Here is a 19,008-nt window from a genome sequence, read left to right as displayed (position 1 = left end):
AGAACTAGCTCAATGGGTCATCTGGCGAGCGTTTACCACTGGGCTATGTCCCGCCCTGTGTAGTGATCAAGCCATAGATACTGGGTTTGCATCTTAGTTCTGGGGCCCTAGCTAACTCCAAGTGATCTTTAATAGCTCAGTGAGGTGTGTTTAAACAGTTCACCGCACCAACGCCTGTCTCACTAATTAGACTTTCTGCAAGGAAGTAACTTGAGGGTACATAAAAACAAAACAGACCATAAATGCTTCTACTAGGTGGTTATGGGTATGAAACATTTTGAAATTGGATGCTGTATTGCATGTGCTTTGGCAAATTTTAAATAGAGGTTTTCTTACTATCATCTATCTAAAAATTATAAAAATATATCCATTAATTTCCAAGATTTTAGAGTTTGCAATGTTACCCTCCTTAACCTCTGGCAGAAACCCTGCTAACCAGTAATGACCAGCAACCATTCATTATCCCTTGTTCTGGTCAAATGGTCAAGATAGGCCCAGGACAGTGTGTTTGACCATCATTTCATATGAATAATAAAATCTAGTTAAAAATGAAATGAAATGAAAAAATTATGGTACATGTATTACAATAAAACATTTTTCACATTAACTGTTCCCATTGAACTTGTTTATTTTACCAATATGGTCCAGCACCTACTACACATGGCTGGCTGTTTTTGTTATTACTCCAGTGCATGGCTATTTGACCTAGAAACTTCTTAGGAGCTTATCTGAATACAATACAAGTCTGTTCCGGCTTTTCATTGTGATTCTGATAAGGTCTACACAATTTCCTCTTGTCTTCTCAGATAAGGAAAAACGAGTCTTGAGTTTAACAAGGCATATAACTGTGGCAATGTTTCTTGTCTAGTTCCTATTGTAACCATTTGTTCCAGCATGCTATTTTACAGTCATACTTAGATTTAAAATAGAAAACAAATAGGTGAGACCTTGTTTCCGATCGGTTCATCAAATGTGTTCTATGTTGATATTAGAACAAATTGTAATAAAACAATTTCCACTTCAAAAAACAAGTTCAGTTATTGAAATATATGTTCTTTAGAAAATAATACATTATTTAACAGAATTATATATCCAATATAACCAGTTGATGGCAAAAATGTTACATTAAATGTTTTTAAATAATAAAAAAAATTGTGCTACAAAATTAATCTATTAAAAAGTGACACTACTCATTCAGTTTTTGTTTGTTTGTCAGATTAAATGATTTGGGACAAAGGATGAAGTGAAGTTAAACAATACATTATGTTGAACATGAATTATTAATTTTTAATTTAGATTGTCGTAAGAGAGTATCATATAATTGACAGTGGCAAAGTGGATGATTGCATTTGCCCTAGCTGGATTTCCAATTACATAATACTAAAGGAAGGATGTTACAGAAAATTTCAATAAAAAATAATTTTAAAGTTTAAATTTTGTATAATGTATCTTTAAAAAAACATGTTGATCATGATGTATATTGAGAGATACCTTAAAAAAACACAAAAAATACCAAATAAACCAAGTCTGCACTCACAGTATATATTTAAGTGAAAAAAAACTACAGAACAATTAAAACCATTTAGTTAAGGTACCCCTATATAAAAAAGGAAATTTCTATCTATACTCCATCACAGGCATGTGTGCAGGGGCGGGGTGGGGGAGGGTGATTTTTCTGGGGAGCAACCTCCCCCCCCCCCCCCCACTTAAAAACTTTAATCACTACAATTTCATGCTCATACACCTGCAACCATACAGATCAAATTCTACCAAATATTGCAGTGTATAAATATAAACATACGTTTTTAATGTCTTCCCCCCCCCCCCCCCCATACCATTTCCTTTTCCACCCCTATCTTGTCTGTTTTGATCACTCCCTCACTTACCACATCCCTGATTTCTCCCAACTTTCTCAGTGCCATCATTCCTATTCATTCATTTGAACTTATTTTAGTGCTTATACCCAATTAAGGTTCAAGCATGCTATCCTGGGCAAACACTTCAGCTATCTGGGCTGTCTGTCCAGGACAATGGGTTAGTTGTTAGTTTGTTAATTAGGTTTGTGGTTAGTGGCCTAACACCTACCGGTACCCATTGAGCACTTAAGAACTCGCTCTGGGTTGGAGCTGGTACCGGGCTGTGAACCCTGTACCTACCAGCCCGTAGTCCAATGGCATAACCATTGCGCCACTGAGGCCGGTCATCATTCCTAGGCTGGTCATCATTCCTAGGCTATACTTGCAAGATAGTTAAAGAATTTCTCAAATAGACTTTCATCTTAGTCTATACACTAAAAATAAAATTGACATGGCTGATAGGGGAACAGTTCATCAAGTATGATGGTTTTTTATCTGTATATAATTACACTTGAATCCCATTAGTTTTCGCCCTTGTTTGTCAGACATATTTATCTATTTGCAGTTTTTTGTATTACAAATATCTGTCATTTTTCGTCAGTTGTTTATGAAATATGAAGTGGAGTTGTAAAATATAGTTTTCTTTCTCACTCTGCCACTGAACAGACGGCTGTGGAATGGAATTAACATTGAGTTGGTTATAATGAGCTTTACAGTTATTTCTTAACAAGATGATGGATATTTTTCTTATGATTCAGGTGGCACTCTCTCTATAAAGGAACTGTTGGAAACTTTGTATTTTTATTAAAACCTCTCACCCTAGTGTCTGAGGTACATGCCCTTTTTTGTTTTACATATAATTAATTTTGAGCGACTACAAATAGCAAGTTGATGTGAAACAGGTTGGATTTGCCAAAGTTTATAACATTTAAACAAAAAGTTGTAAGCATTGTGGAAGTTAATGGTAAAACAGCTGTAACAGACAAAAATAATTGACAGTCTGCAACCTAGCAGGGCTTTATAGAACTCATTAATTTGGGTACAATCAGGACTTTTGTCTTTTCCGAGTGCAGGAAAGTCGTTTTACTTCAGAACTGTCAATAACAGATGCTGTAGAGTTGTCGATATTCAGAAATGCATTTCAAGTTATTTTAGTCTAATTAAACTTAACATTTCAGTGGTTTTGAGGTGAAACATTTTGAGGTCAGCATGTTTGTAGTTAATTTGGGCGTGATTATTTTGGGCACAGTGTTTATCGCTTTGACTTTGTTTAACAACACCACTAGAGTACATTGATGTAGTTATCATCAGCTATTGGATGTCAAACATTTGGTAATTTGGACATAGTCTTACAGAGAGAAAACCTACATTTTTTCATTAGTAGCAAGGCGTCATTTATATACACCATCACACAGACAGGATAGCACATACCAGTCATGGTGTACTGGCTAGAACGAGAAATTGCCCAATGGGCCCACTGATGGGTATTGATCATAGACTTAATGTGCATCAGGCGAGTATTTTAACACTTGGCTGCGTCCCGCCCCCAAAACCAGTAATACTGTATTTCTCCCATGATAATGTTAATACTGAGGATCTTGTTCATTTCAACTGTCATGGTCTTTTTCTTTCTGGGTTGTTTTTTCCTCCGTATGTTTTAAATTTTAATTTAGTGTCTTGAATGCCAGTTGATTGTAAATTCATGTGTTTGTACCGAATAAATATTCACTGCTTGTGCACTACAGTAGTTGAATAAAGAAATGTCAATTTATTGTACAACTCGCAGTATGTCCAAGTAGAAGGTAGAAAATATTCTCTTTGACTTTCATGTGTATTTTGTTATCAAATAAAATGCATACTAAAGTTGTACAGAATTTTCTGAATTTTTTTTCTGTAGTACTGATACATACAAATTATATTACAAGAAAATGATAGCAACTGAGTGTTGAAGCAGACGTAAAATTCAAGTATATGTACAGTTAAATTTTCTTAAATACCGTAACTGCTTAATAAGTAAAGGAAATTGATACAAGGCAGTGATCTTGTTAATATTTGTGATTGTGAAGACATGAAACCAATAACATGTTCTGTACTGTATTCCAATTGATAGTATTCAGTTGCATGTTGTTGATGTTGAAATAGCCAGTTCTCACATATCACTGTCAGTCTGTTGCAAATAAGACCAATAACAACCATCAGTCACACATTATAACAAGATAATTAATTTTATGTAATAAAAAAAGGAAAATGAATGCAGTCACTTTGATTTGAAATTAATATCATATTCCATATTATATGGAAAGAAATATGGGAACATATGACATTTTAGATAAAATGTGATTAATTACTAGTGTGGTTACGTCTGTATCAAATACAAACATTTAATGTGGGATTGAATGTTGCTAATTATTTTTGAATGTCAATAACATGGTTAGCTTCCTGACACTATGGTTGAGGGTTTTGATTGCAGTCAATGTTTGTTGTAACTGGGGTATGGGTATGTCACATTTTTGGTGTGTTTCGATCAGAAAATTGTTCAAGCATGCCTGTCATGGGCACAACCTCTGACCTCACCAGAGAGTTCTGTCCAGGACAGGTGCTGTATCTGCTTGAGTGATCCCATATATATCTTTCCATCTTTATACTATAATTTTAAGATCAAATACTATTAGTACTTGACTAAGTGATTTTTGTACATCCAGTTGGGCCACGGAACTTGTATATTGTAAATGTATATCTGTATTATATTATATTATATTGCATTTATAAACAAAACTGAAATTAATTTAAAAAAATTTAGCATGAGGATGACTACATTTCCTGTTTACACATGGTCAGTGACAAATATCTCCCTCCTGCACCTCCCAATCCTTCAAAACATGTAGTATTTTCTGAAACCATTTGCATGTGTTTTAGCAGGCATTCTCACGGAAAAAGACAATCTTTTATATTACAAGATATGCTTAAAAATGTTGATACTGTGGTGTAGCTCTTCTTCTTTTATGTGTAGTGAAATCGCTGCTGACAGAAAGTACATTAAGATTTCAGCATTGCCATATAGTATTTGCAAAAATGTTTGCACTTTAAAACATACTATCACAGGTGGGACATAAAGATCACTTTAATGGCTCCAAGCCTTCATTCCAAAGATATTTAAAACCAGGCTTATCGTTCAGCATAAGATTCATGTTCGTTGGAGGACAGGTGACAAATTGGCAGTTGCCTACTGATAATATGTTTTATCATCAGTGGGCAGAAGTGTTGGATGCAGTGAGTGAACTCTAGAGATTATTGTATCTAGGGCCACATTTTAAGGACATCACAGGATAACTCTTAATCAGCGGGAATTTATTTATAGTTTTGTTTAGGGTGTGAGCATAAAGAAATGTGTTTATGAGGTGTTGAGTATTTATTTGAAGTTTTGTCTTTGTATACTGCTGAACAAGGTTAAATCCAGATGTGACAGAATGAAGGCAATTGGGAAAACATTAAAAGAATTTATATTTATTTTTACAATAAACCAAATGGATTAGTAAGTATTTATTACACCTGTACTAGTGTTGGAAATCAGATAAAATCTTGTCATCGATCATTAGTTTGCACCTGTTAATTAACGACTGATTAATACTTAATAATTAATTAACCTGGATTTAGAATAAAGGTAAAAACACCTTTCATTCTTCAAATTTAATTATTGTAATATAAAATCAATGAGGCTACTTTAGTTCAAGTTTTTCAATATTAATTTAAATCACTATTTTATTACACGTAGCTTTCAACTGTTTTTTCTAATTCTTGTTTTTAATAATGGATTTTCATTAAGAGTTTCCAAAAATCAAATGTCAAATCTTAACTGCTTGTTTCAAAACATATTTTCTGTTTTAATGTCATCATGTTCTAGACCAGTAATATAGACATAATCACAAGATATGCCTAAAACATTTCCTAGTTTGAACATTGTGAGTGGAGCATATAGCTTCCTAGATTTTGTGGGGATTTGTTTATTAAAGATTATGAAGATTAAGGCAGCTCAGTATTTATTAATATGTTCTTTATAAAAACAAAGGTTCCTCCCATGTTTCACTTCAGCATTAAGCTCAGTTTTGTGACCTGAGAAACTGAAAAACTTAAAAAAAAACTTGTAACAACTTGTGATGGTATACCGTATATTGCTGTGTATAAGCCGAGTTTTGAAGCCTAGAAATACCTTCTTAAAAAGGGGGGTCGGCTTATACAGGGAGTCTAGAATTCAATACATAAAATCGTGAACAGCCGATGAACGAAAACTGGTTTAATGTGGTTACAACTTTCAACTTTTGATACGACTGATCGTTTATGCTTCAAAGCTTACACGTAAATGGCAGTCATGTGTGGGGAAAAATGTATAAATAAAACATCACATAGTGGTAGTTTTCTTTTTCTATATTGTGTGTTAATTTTTTTTGTAAAAACACGTGGTGTTTCTTTCGCGTCTCGTCTGCCATTTATTCGTTCGACGTAGATTCTTCCACTGTACTGGACAGCATCGATCAATATTTGGCCTAAGTATTGCTATTTTCGTACTTGAAATGTTTTTGTTGTTTGTATTTACCGGTAGTTATTTAGTTTAGTTTTAGTTACTAGTATTTTCCGGAGTGGAATGATATCAATATAATCCTAACATTGTTACTGTCGGCTTAGCTAAACCACGTTTCCAAACCATTTCCCAAGCCGTTAATTACTTTTTGCTGTGACCTAACTGTAGATTTCTTGTGGGTGAGGGAGGGGGATGAGGCTGAGCAATAGGGATTAAATGTATACTGAGTTCAATTGAACTGATATTTTGCCGTCATACTAATAATGTTAATTACCTGAATGCACGGATGCATTGTTACTACTCAGTCGTAAATATGCTGGTGCTATATTACAATGAACATTACTATGGCCTCTCGTGGTGGGCATTAAAGTCTTTTTTGTAATAATGACCAACAGATGAGAAGAAAGATATGTCTGTATATATATGTGAAAGATTAATTAAGCCGCGTGTGTGGCCTCTCGAATCATAAAATGGCGGCATTGTTTCATGTCATTAACAGTAGTCAAAACATCAGTTGAGAGTAATATATGAAAATGATATAAATACTGGTGTACAGTATTTCATAACACATACAGTTCAGGTGAAGACCTGCGGCGCCGAAAAACAGCACTTTACGGTGGTTCTGGCTTGCATGGCTGACGGCACTAAACTAAAGCCAATGGTAATATTTAAAAGAAAGACGATGCCGAAAGATAAATTCCCAAAGGGTGTTGTGGTTGCAGTCCATGAGAAAGGATGGATGAACGAGTCTCTCGTTCTCCAGTGGTTGAAAGAGGTGTGGATGATGAGACCTGGTGGCCCACGTCGTTGCAGATCACTTCTTGTTTGGGATATGTTCCGCGCCCATCTGACAGATGTCGTCAAACTGAAGTTAAAGGACATGCAGATTCGACAGGCTGTCATTCCGGGTGGATGCACATCAGTATTGCAGCCATTAGATGTCAGTTTGAACAAGCCGTTCAAATCAAACGTAAGAAATGCCTGGAACGAGTGGATGGTGGACGGAAACCACAGCTATACCAAAACCGGCAGTCGTCGCAGAGCACCCCTTACAACTGTCGTCCAGTGGATAAAGGACGCATGGGACCAGATCCCTACAGCAATGGTTGTACGCAGCTTCCTCAAGACTGGAATTTCAAACGCCATGGACGGGTCAGAAGACGATGCACTGTTTGCAGAACACTTGTTACCAATACACGCCAACAAGACAAACGGCGAACCAGCAACTGCACGAGAAACCGCGGAAGCCGATGTTGAAAAAAACACGGAAATTGACGATTATTATGAAGACAACATTGATGAAACGATTTGGAAAATTATTTCATCACAGGATTCGGATTCCGAATTTGAAGGCTACAAGACAACCGACATACCAACCGACGACAGTGAATGAACCATTATCAGACATTACTGACATTTTAAATACATAATTTGTGTATTTCTTTCTGTGATAAATGTATTACAAATATTTATAAATGTGTCTGTTTATTCATGAATAATTATTTTAAAACCACATCTAGCGTTTGTTATTTTTTTCAAAATGCACATATACATATACAGTATTTATATTATGGGTAGTAAATTGCATTGACACCGCCGGTGTCTCCGACGGTATAATCAAAATGAGGGATGGGTTACACTCTTACATGCTAAAACAGCTGACGATACCAACAAGAATGAGACAATCCCGGGATACCGGTATATTTTTACAGGTTTACATAGTAAAATAAGTGGTCAGCTACCGTATTTACTTTTGTCTTTTTGCAAAAATTTGGTATCGGCTTGTACACGGGACCGATCATTTTATAGCAGTTATTGTGGGTCAAACTAAGGGGTTGGCTTATACACGAAGTCGGCTTATACACGACAATATACGGTAAGTATATCAGAACATTCATGTACATGTTCATGAGAGAACCCAATGGCCGTAACTCTTTCTAGAGCATTTCCAATTATTTTGTTACAGCAAATGTTTTACTTCCTTATGTAAATGAAAAGATAACCAGTTCCTTCATGCGCAGTTTGAAATTACATCAGGTATTTTCTTAAATTGGTTCCTATTTGTGGTATTATTTCAAATAGTTATTTAAATGGATTCCATGCCAACAAATTTTGTACAAATCTCCAAATTCATGAATGGAAGCCAACAAGTGTAGTTTGATTTAGGAATCTAATCATTAAAACTTTTTATTTAGTCTTTTTTTTTTTCTTCTTTTTTTTCAAAATCGTTTTCTCCTTTTTAAAAACAATATTTATTAACGTTGGGGATTGATGAACAGGTGATTCTCATATTAAGGTATCTTCCTACATTTGATCTTAGCTTATTAAGATGATAATTTAATGCCATAGTCTGTTACCCTCATGTGCAAGTTAAATGCATTACTAAAGCATGCCAGACCCTTATCATAATGCGACTGAACTTGTAAAGCAATAATTTAAGACTACATGTAGCCGGCTTTACATCTGAAATTAACGAAGCATGTCACCTTTGTGATAAAATTTACAACCCAAAAATTGGAGTTTAATAAATTGGCTGCACTAATTAATATATGTTCTTCAACGGAGCCATCACATATGGAACCACTTAAATCACTAATATTAAAAACACCCACTACATGATGAAAACCCTCATTAAATTATTCAGCAATGCCAATGTTCTCTTGAATGGTGGTATTCAGAGTTAATATTTGCTACTATATTAGGTCTTTAATATTGTCTTAAAAATAGATAGTGGTAATCCATGTTTGCATCAAGGAAAGAATTCATTAGGTGTTGTCAATTTTCACTAATGTATCAATTTAGGAACAACAGCTCAAACTAGGTCAGTGTGCTGTGTTAAGAACTGAAAGAGTAATCAGTATGTGAGCCATAATACTAAGATGCAGGGTGTCACATCTTGCTTAAAAAATTGCTACTGAAGACTCTAAAATCAATTGCCAAGAGCTTAACCTTGAGTTACATGATAGCCAACATTTTACATCGTCTGAAAGGGGCGTTCCACTTAACATGCAGACACTTTGCTGAAAATTTAAATAACATGGCAAACCAGGATATTGTCTAGGTTTTTCAGTCCCACATGAAAAATAAAATCTTTAATTACTCTCTGCCAAATTGAAGAGAAAAATCCCATTTCTGTTCTCATTTGGCTTTCAAGTGTTTGGCACCACGACGCGGTGATGAACTGCTGTGCACATTGACATCTGCCCATCAGACTAATCACACAGGATTCGTATTGATTCCATCCCATGACTAAAGACCAGGATAGTTGATACTGTTTCATCACAGTTGTAAAGCTGTTTCATTGTTGGGTCACAGACTCAGCAGGATACGATTAGCCCAGCATCAGTTGACTAGCTGGAAAGTTGCTAGTTCCATGGCCAGGGTTGCCTAATAAATTACTGGTGTATTTTACAAAAAGCTTGAATAGCAGTATTGATTTTTAAATTTAAAAAAGAGAGAAGAAAAAGAAACACCAATTTTATTTTGCATGACACTTATATAATGAATGTGAAATGTAGCTAATTGATTAGAGGTGTGTCTGAGATGTGATAGGCTAGAACAGTGATCCACTCAGTAGATACATGGGGTTATTTCCCATTCCAACCATGACTCAGTGACTGGTAAATGTGAGAAAGTACATTTAAAAGATCCCATTCCAAACATGACTCACAGACTGGTATATGTTTGAAAGTGTATTTAAAAGATCCCATTCCGGCCGTCCATGGCTCAGAGACAGGTATATGTGAAAGTACTTGTAAAAGATTGTATTCCAACCAAAGGTCAGAGATGTGAAAGTGCATGTAAAATATCCCATTCCAGTCATGGGTCAGAGATGTGAAAGTGCATGTATTAGATCTCATTCCAACCATGGCTCAGAGACAGGTATATGTGAAAGTGCATGTAACATATCCCATTCCAGTCATGGGTCAGAGATGTGAAAGTCCATGTAAAGTATCCCATTCTAACCATGGCTCAGAGACAGGTATATGTGAGAATATGCATGTAAAATATCCCATTCCAACCATGGCTCAGTGACAGGTACAATGTATATGTGAAAAGGTGCACATAAAATATCCCATTCCAACCATGTTGCAGAGACGGGCATATGTGAGAAAGTGCATATAAAAGATCCCATTCCATTCAGTGGTGGTATATGTGACAAAATGCAACGTGAAAGATCCATTGTTGGCATTTGGAATGAGTAGCCTAGTTTCTTAGCCTTTCACAGAACAAGTTTTATAGTTATTGGTGCAATAAATATATGTAGACACAATACACTGTAGTTTCTGATTAAACAATGAACTGAGGTTTCCTTTCCTTTTCATTTATGCATGAGACAGGAAAACAGTGTGAAACATACTGATGTTATCTTTTCCTCCTAGCCAGCAAGAACATGTTGAGATAGAATGTGTGTTTGTTTGCAGTTTTCCTGCATTTGTTTACTGGCTGATGAGCAGTTAAATGCACTGGAGAATACCACTAATGGTTAGTGTTCATAGTCAAGCAAACATCTTTTGGGTTGAATAAATGTGTAAACTGTTTGCCCTGTTCCAGGTGCTCTGTGTTGGTGTGTGTTTATATATACGTATGTATGCTCACCCACCATGCCAGTCATACCTACATATGAATGTTGATTGTTGTTATTATTACCATCTGCTATGTACATATACACCATTTAAATGATCATAAAAGACATGATGTTTTTTTTTCTCTCATCTAGTTTTTGTTGAAGAGAAAATGGGCTGTATTTTGCATGTTAGTTTTTGTTTTTTTTAACAAACATTGTCAGAAATGTTTGTTTTTTAGAGTTAAAACCTGCTCAAAAGTTAAAGTTTGTTTGTTTAACAACACCACTAGAGCACATTGATTTATTAATCGTTGGCTATTGGATATCAAACATTTGGTAATTTTGATGCATAGTCTTCAGAAGAAACCCGCTACATTTTTCCATTAACAGCGAAGGATCTTTTATATGCACTTTACCACATACAGGACAACTCATACCTATGACCTTTGATATACCAGTCATGGGACACAGGTTGGAATGGAAAAACCCCAATAAAAAATTGGTAAAATCTGCTCAAGTGACCACCTCTGTTAAGCAGTTACCTGCATTTAAATACTATTCTCCCAAATCATCTTAACTTAGTACAAATTGACCTGTACTAAAAGTCCACATTGAAATCGGTCTTTGAAGGCTGTGTTAGCTCTTTAGATTTGACCAGGCTGAACCAAAATAATTGCTGTTTCCTATTGCAAGATTAAAAACAGTAGGCTAGGTAGGAAAAATATTTCATTTTGGAAAATTATTTTATATGATAACCATCAGACCACAACACCAAATATATTGTTTTTAGTCTTATTCAACTTACTGTGCTAGCACAACAACAATGCTATACGACCCTGAGTCATAACTTCCACTGCAGAATTGTCTCCCCTTGCTGGATGTATGTAGTGCACCCATGCATGGGCAGACCGTATATACTCGTCTCGATTCCAACTAATTTTATAATTATTATTTTCTAAGTTTATTGTTTTTAAAAAAGATTAGAATCAGGCAGGCTAGAATAATTTTACATTACACCCTGTTAATGTGTAGCAATAGGTATGTGGAAGACATTTATGTTGCAGTGAAAACAACTTCAGAAAGCTCTATTGATCTTTATTGGCATCCATAAAAGATCACATGGTCTCTTGGATATCCTTGGCATATAGGTACATTAGTGATGTTCCTATGATCGATTAGGCTCTAACAATGTGATCATGGATTATAAAATTCATAATCGATTATGTGGGGAAAACTTAGATATGGAATTGATGTAAATATGTTTGGGTTGGTGTTTGTTTTTATTGTCATAAAGAAAAAATATATAAAATGGTTGTCATTTGTGACTTGTAGTGTCTATTGAGCACAGTGAACATGAGAATAGGTGAATGGTTCTTGTAGTTCAAATCTTTCTTATGTTCATATAATTCTAACTGATTGTGCAATCGAAATTTGATCAGTTGGTGCCAACCGATTATGACCAATGATTGATGATGTAATTCCAACCAACACTAAGATACATATTTTCGTACATGCTGAAATTCAATTTACACTTTAATTGCAGTTTCAGAAGATTGATTCAGGGGATTAGTTGGTTGCCGTACAGTCATGCGCTAAAAATTAGCCGATAGATTTCTTTCTTTTTTGGGGGGTGGGGGGTGGGGTGGTGTATAAGCTACATTATTTTGAAATCTGTTTGGATTCATAAAAAAAGGAATATCTTAACAACTGTTGGATGCCATTGTATAAACAGATGCAGTAGAATTGGAACATGTTGTCTGGTTCATGATTATTAGACATCTTTTGAAATTACCATTTAGCATAGAAGGACTTTTTAGGTGCTACTATTAATACATGTATGTAGATACAATCAGCATTTCAGAATATGTCATATATTTCTTTTGCTACAATACCAGGGTAACTGAGATAAAATGAAAAATGTATTTATTTCCCTGGACATTGGTAAATGAGTTAGTTTTCACAATCTTCCTTATCATGTATTTTCCCATTGGCACACCAGAGCACTGGTCATTTAATAGCTTTGTTTTTTTCTGGGCCTTTTTCTTTGATATCCACCTCCCACATCCACTTTCAAAGGAAAACATTTCATAACAGGTTTTTAGTGATAAAAAGCTTTTAAGAGTTCTGCCAAAATGTGTTGTCCAAATGATGGAAGAGGACTGTTTGAGGTTAATTGGGTGATCATCACCATTGATTCAGAACATTGTTGTAAAATTGTTTTGTATGGAGATGGCCTCATCTGGGATCATTGATGGTAAGTGCCATGACTAATTGCATCTGATTTCTTGTTAAACACATACTTGTTGAAATACAACTTGTAGTGGTTGCATTTGTTATGGAGTACTATTGGCCAAACTCATCAGCATTAGCGGATCAGTTTCTGACGGTAACTCAGCAAAATATATTACCTCCAATCCTAGCCTGCGTCTCGGCTGCTGCTGAAATGAAATGCGCTTCATCATAGTTTCGGCCCAGCCAGAATTGATGCGAATGTTTGTCAGGCTCTTAACATGCTGAGATGTGCATTGAGTTTTCATTACAGCAATTGCCAGTCGAATGCCCTACCCTAGAGCTTAATACGTCTCCATTGAATAGTAAATGGTAGAAATCAATGAAGCAGTGTACCAATATTCTGAAGGTGTGCTGGTATCTAGATGAGGAAAATTGATCTTGTTTAGGAATAAATTCCTATAGACCCGTTCTTGTCCTTGGGGTAAAGGAGGTTGTGTTGATACATTTTGCAGTATTTGTAGGTCAGCGGCAGGCAGGCAATCCATAAATGTATTTGTATTTGTAACAATCTAATATTGCTAGCATTGACCACTTTATAGGTGGTGCTATATAGCTGTTATGTGGATTTTTACAAATATTTATCAGAGATGTTGAGCTTATTAAAAAGCATATTTTACCCAGTGTTTCTAAAAATGTGGCATTCTTAGGTTCAGATGATTGTAGCAAGAAGAAACTTAGGACATCAAGAAGAAACTTAGGACATCAAGAAGAAACTTAGGACATCAAGAAGAAACTTAAGACATCATGAATCATATAAACTTAGATTTATTAGCCATCTGGATAAATGATACATATTTCTTTCCTATTATGAATAAAGAATTTCAGAAAATAATAATTGTTGATTGTAATTAAACTTATAAAACCATTAATTCATTTCAAGTTGTACTGGTATAAGTACAAGGAATATTTTGACAAAATTGTGACATGTTTCTGAAATGAGTGTGAAATATATTATTTGTCATGGTAAAAAAACCCACTGAATTGTTACAATAAATAATTTATAAAACCATATTTTCTTCTTCTGATGTTTCAAATGAAACAAATGTTTTGTTGCTTATAAAATTATTCCTAATGGTTACTTTAATTCAGCTCAAAATACTCATTCATACATTGTAATTCCTAAAGCTGGCATTTTATTAACACGTCACCATTTTATAGGTCTCTCTGTTAATGCATTATCAATGTTAGGTAAAACATAATTTGATGTGTAATTGGTTTATAGAAAAGCAGAACTGCTAAAATGTCTCTTGCATTGAAGATTAGTTAAAGTAAATACATGTATTTATAAGATTAAGTGTTTAAGTTATTTTGTTGTTTAACAATGCCGCTTAAATGAAAACCGAGAGACAGAGAAGGTGGGGGAAAATCCTCAATCACTATTCAGCATTATTATAGGTTTACAAGTAAAACCTACCAGCAAGTACATGTATGTAAAAGGGCATACATCATTTGAGTAGTGTTTAATCAATACAATTTAAAGCTAGTAGGGAATGGTTTCAAATCTCAGTTCTGGTTCCCACTCAGTGTGAATACAACCCTTGCAATGAAGAAAATGTCCATGGCAAAAAATATGCCATTGAAAACAAAACCCTGAATAGTCAAAGGCAAACAATGCCATGGAGAACTAAAACCCCCACAGCAATCCCCATGGCATTGCCGATTGCCGTAGGCAATTGCAGGGCTTGTGAATCCACAATTCAGTAAAGCCACTACATTTAACTTCTCTACCACATAAACTTCCACCTTGGACAGTAAGCCTAGATTATGGCTGTGGTATGTGCCAAGGACAGTACCTTAATTGGATTATATACATGAAAACTAATTTACATATTATTAAGTAGAGGTATTTCCCTTGAAAATAATTTGAGTCGAAACAAACGGAATAAATGTAACTGTTAGTTCAGTTTAATTTAATTTTCTATTGATTATATCCACAGGCTTCACACAGCATGTTGCATTTTATGGTCATTTTGGAGAGAAAATGCAAATTACAAAATGGTCTGTTTGTAATGAAAAGTTGCCCTTGTGAGGAATCAAAATTATGACTTATGATTTGTCCTTTACAATGAAGAATAAGCTTTATGGCATATTGATGTTCATACTGGATGATCTGATTGGATGCCAGATATGGATGACTTGAAAAATAAAAAATAAAATGTACAACACCTTAGCACATTGTTTAATCAACAGACAGTAACAGAAAAGTATATTTGTTTAATGACATCTCAGTATGGTGTTTAATCAGCAATTAGTGGGTGTCGAAAAGTAGTTTTTCTAACACTGTCTAGCAAAAAGAGCTCTTTCAGACATTGTCATTTATGGGGAGCCATCACATGCTCCTCATCAGTCCCCTGAGACTAGTTTTGAAAAGAGTAATATTTAGCTCCCTTTAAAACGTGGATTTATATCGTATCAATAGGGCAACCCCTGCAATTGCCCATGGCAATTGGCAATGCTGTGAAGATTGCTGTGGAGTTTATAATTCTCCACGGTACTCTTTTGCCTTAGACTATATTCAGGGTTTATTCAATGGCACGTTTTTTTGCTGTGGACATTTTCTTAATTGCATGGGTTGTAAGGTAATATTTTAAATGGCTCTTTATAATCTAAGTTGGAGGAGCAATTAATCACTACCATCAATTTTTGTTTCCATGTCCTGAGGTCTGCACATTTTATCATAGACAGGACAGCATTGTTTATAGCGTTTGAGGTACAGTCATTGAGCACATGTTGGACTAAAGAATAGTGTAATGAGTCCACAAGGGAAAGGATGAACTGTGCCCAAACACCAGTATAATATATTATGATCATGTGCTGACTGTAACACAGCCACTTGAGTTACCACCACCATATGGCAGTGGGATGCTGCAACTCTGAAGGAAGTTCTGTAACTGCGAGAACAAAGTTACACAGCCAGAACAAAGTATTCATGCAATACATTTGGGTTTAATATAAGCAGACCTTCTTGTCTGGCATTCTTTATGTTCGTAGTTTCCATATACAAAATAAACATGAACAGAATGTCACTTTTTATATTTGAATATGTGTCTGCACAGAATACTTCGGGAAGAATTACAAATATGATATTAATCATTGTTCATCACCACCTTAATATTCTCAATTTAAAAACATGTGTTCGTGTTTTGGACTTTGCATTTATATTAATTTTTCATTTCATTTATACTTTTTTTCCTGCTTACATCCATTGCATTTATAACTGAAATTGGTGTTTTGAGCTTGGTCTTCCCTGTAGAAAGCTGTACCCATGCACCAAGTCTCTTCATTTTCTTCAGTTTTATAGGTATGCCTGTATTTCCTCAACAACTAATACTGTAAAAAAAATAATTTCAACACATCTGATACTGAAATATATCCAAGTACGGTTTATGCATGCTGTCCTGAGCATACTGTGGCTGTCTGTGTTATCTGTTCACAGCATATTAGTAGATATGGAGAGGGAAATCATTGTAGTATCGTACTTGTAGCCTACACCCAGTGAACTATATTTATTCTAAATTAGAGTCAGTTGATCACTTCTGGGATATGATCCCAGCATCTACTGTCCTTAAACCTGTTGACTTAATCACTCTCCATCAGATAAATTAGAGCAAATCTAAAATATTTATTTTGTGGATGAATGTAAAGGAAAAACATGATAGGCTATTTTGATGTATGCTTGATAGCCATATGTTTGGAAGAAAAACAAAGATTTGTGACCCAGGGGTCATGCTGGTAGGAGGTCAGGCCTGCCATGTGGGCTTCTTCGTAGACTAGTTCTGGAACTGTATAAACAAATAGCATGTAAACAATCAGTACAGGAGATCACAATCTGCACAGCATTCAGAGAAATCTGTGAACAGCAGCTAGCCGTGGTTTATATATACTCCAAACTGTTTGTACTTTTGTTCCATATTTGTAGATCTGTAGTATTGTGAAGACAACCATGTAGAAGTTCGCCATTCATTTTTGAACATTTGGGTAAATTTTGCCTTTAGCTTAATTTTTACATTGTTTGGTAGTCTTCATACATGTATGCAAATTAATGTTATAATTTCAATTTACATTGTACATGTATGTCATGAAATTATAAGCATACTCAATTCTTCAGATTCCCTCTATAGTATCACAGTGGTAGCACATGGACAAGATGTAGAGTACGTATGATGTAAAGATCAGCATTAATTTGAATATATTAACAGAAGTCATGAACTGATAATTTTCAGCTGTTTTGAGTCTGAATGTGAAATAACACACTCACATCACATACATCTTACACCAATTGTGGAGCACTGGCTGGAATGAGAAATAAATCAATGGTATCACTGACAGGGATTGATCCTAAACTTTACCACTGGGCTATGTCCTTGTGTTGAGGACTGAAACATGACCCACCATTTTAGCTGTGAATTACTGGTAGTTCAATATATTACTCAAAACAAGTTGAGGGTCTGTAAATATATTTTATATATAAATGCATTTCATCATAATACGATTTAATGAACAAAACATAATTTTCACTGTTGTAAAGTCTGTGCCTAATAAGCAAATGCAAAAAACAATCCTTGATAACTCTATATATGATGACCAATGGTCCTGATAAAATCAACAAAAATAATAAAACAATTTGTATTTAATAAATGCAGCAATATGCTTTGTGTAGATGGTTAATTTTGATGAACATGAAAAGCATGTGCATTTATTTTTGCTGATGTGCATTTTTTTTTGCTGCATGTGCATACCTTTCACTCAGTATATGGTTAACATGTTACCTTGGTACGAGTTTGATATCTGTTATGCCTCTGATATTAATTATGCTTCGTGTGAACATAATATTAGAAGATGGGGGTAGGGCTCTTGCTCCAAGATGGACATTTACAAAGAAATGTTGCACAAAGGTTTATTGTAGAACATTTCTTTGTGAATTTTTATCTTGGAGCCAGACATGAGCCCTACAACTATCTTCTATAGAGAGTTGATGCATATTTTGATTGTTCTTTCAGCATATTAACAGTGACGAGGGAGGGAGGAGGGATGGCTTTCCCATGTTAAATTTATGTCCTGTGGAAAGTCAAAATGATGAAGATTAATATTCTACAACTGTCCTTGCTAAATCCTTGTAATGTTGCTGACCTTTCTCAGCCATATTTTAAATTTGAAAGTGATATACAGTATATGATGACTGGGTGTGGTTTTCTTACTTGAACCTTGCTGATCGGCACACATTTTAACTGTTTGTTTTGATAATACCCAGAAGCTTGTTTGATATTGCCAATGAGTCTGTGTTTACAATGCAATGTAGGAAAGGTTGCTGTTTTATTAGTGAAATCTTACCTGCATCATTTTCAAAAAATTATTCTTTGATCTTGTCAATATCTTTTGTACTTGGCTGTTGTTTGAATTATTATTTGTTTTCATTTGTGTAATAGTTGTGATATCTGTGTTTAACAGTGATATCTGCAGACAGCTGCTGTTGGTAATGATTTCAATGGCTGAAATTATAACTAATGTTTACATCAAAAGATGTACATAGGCTAAACATAACCCTTTATTTATTCTAATAACATGTATATCCAGGCTTTAAAGTGCTTTTTTCCCCCCTTTAATCTTGCTGCTCCCTTTCCCATTTCACCTTGGAATTTTGTTGATATTTCACCATACTAATAGCTAGACTTTAAACTTCTTTTGCTATCCACTTCCACATCCAAGTCCCTTTTTGC

At 34.9% G+C, this 19,008-nt stretch overlaps 1 protein-coding gene across 5 annotated transcripts in view; it reads left to right on the top strand.

Annotated features, from left to right (window-relative positions):
• LOC121376524 (tyrosine-protein phosphatase Lar-like) overlaps positions 1-19,008 on the top strand; it is a 324,342-nt gene that overhangs the window by 29,046 nt on the left and 276,288 nt on the right. The gene's annotated exons all lie outside the window — the stretch shown is intronic.

This window comes from Gigantopelta aegis, chromosome 6 (genome assembly GCF_016097555.1).
Source record: "Gigantopelta aegis isolate Gae_Host chromosome 6, Gae_host_genome, whole genome shotgun sequence".
NCBI lineage: Eukaryota > Metazoa > Mollusca > Gastropoda > Neomphalida > Peltospiridae > Gigantopelta > Gigantopelta aegis.
This window is presented reverse-complemented; position numbering and strand designations above follow the sequence as displayed.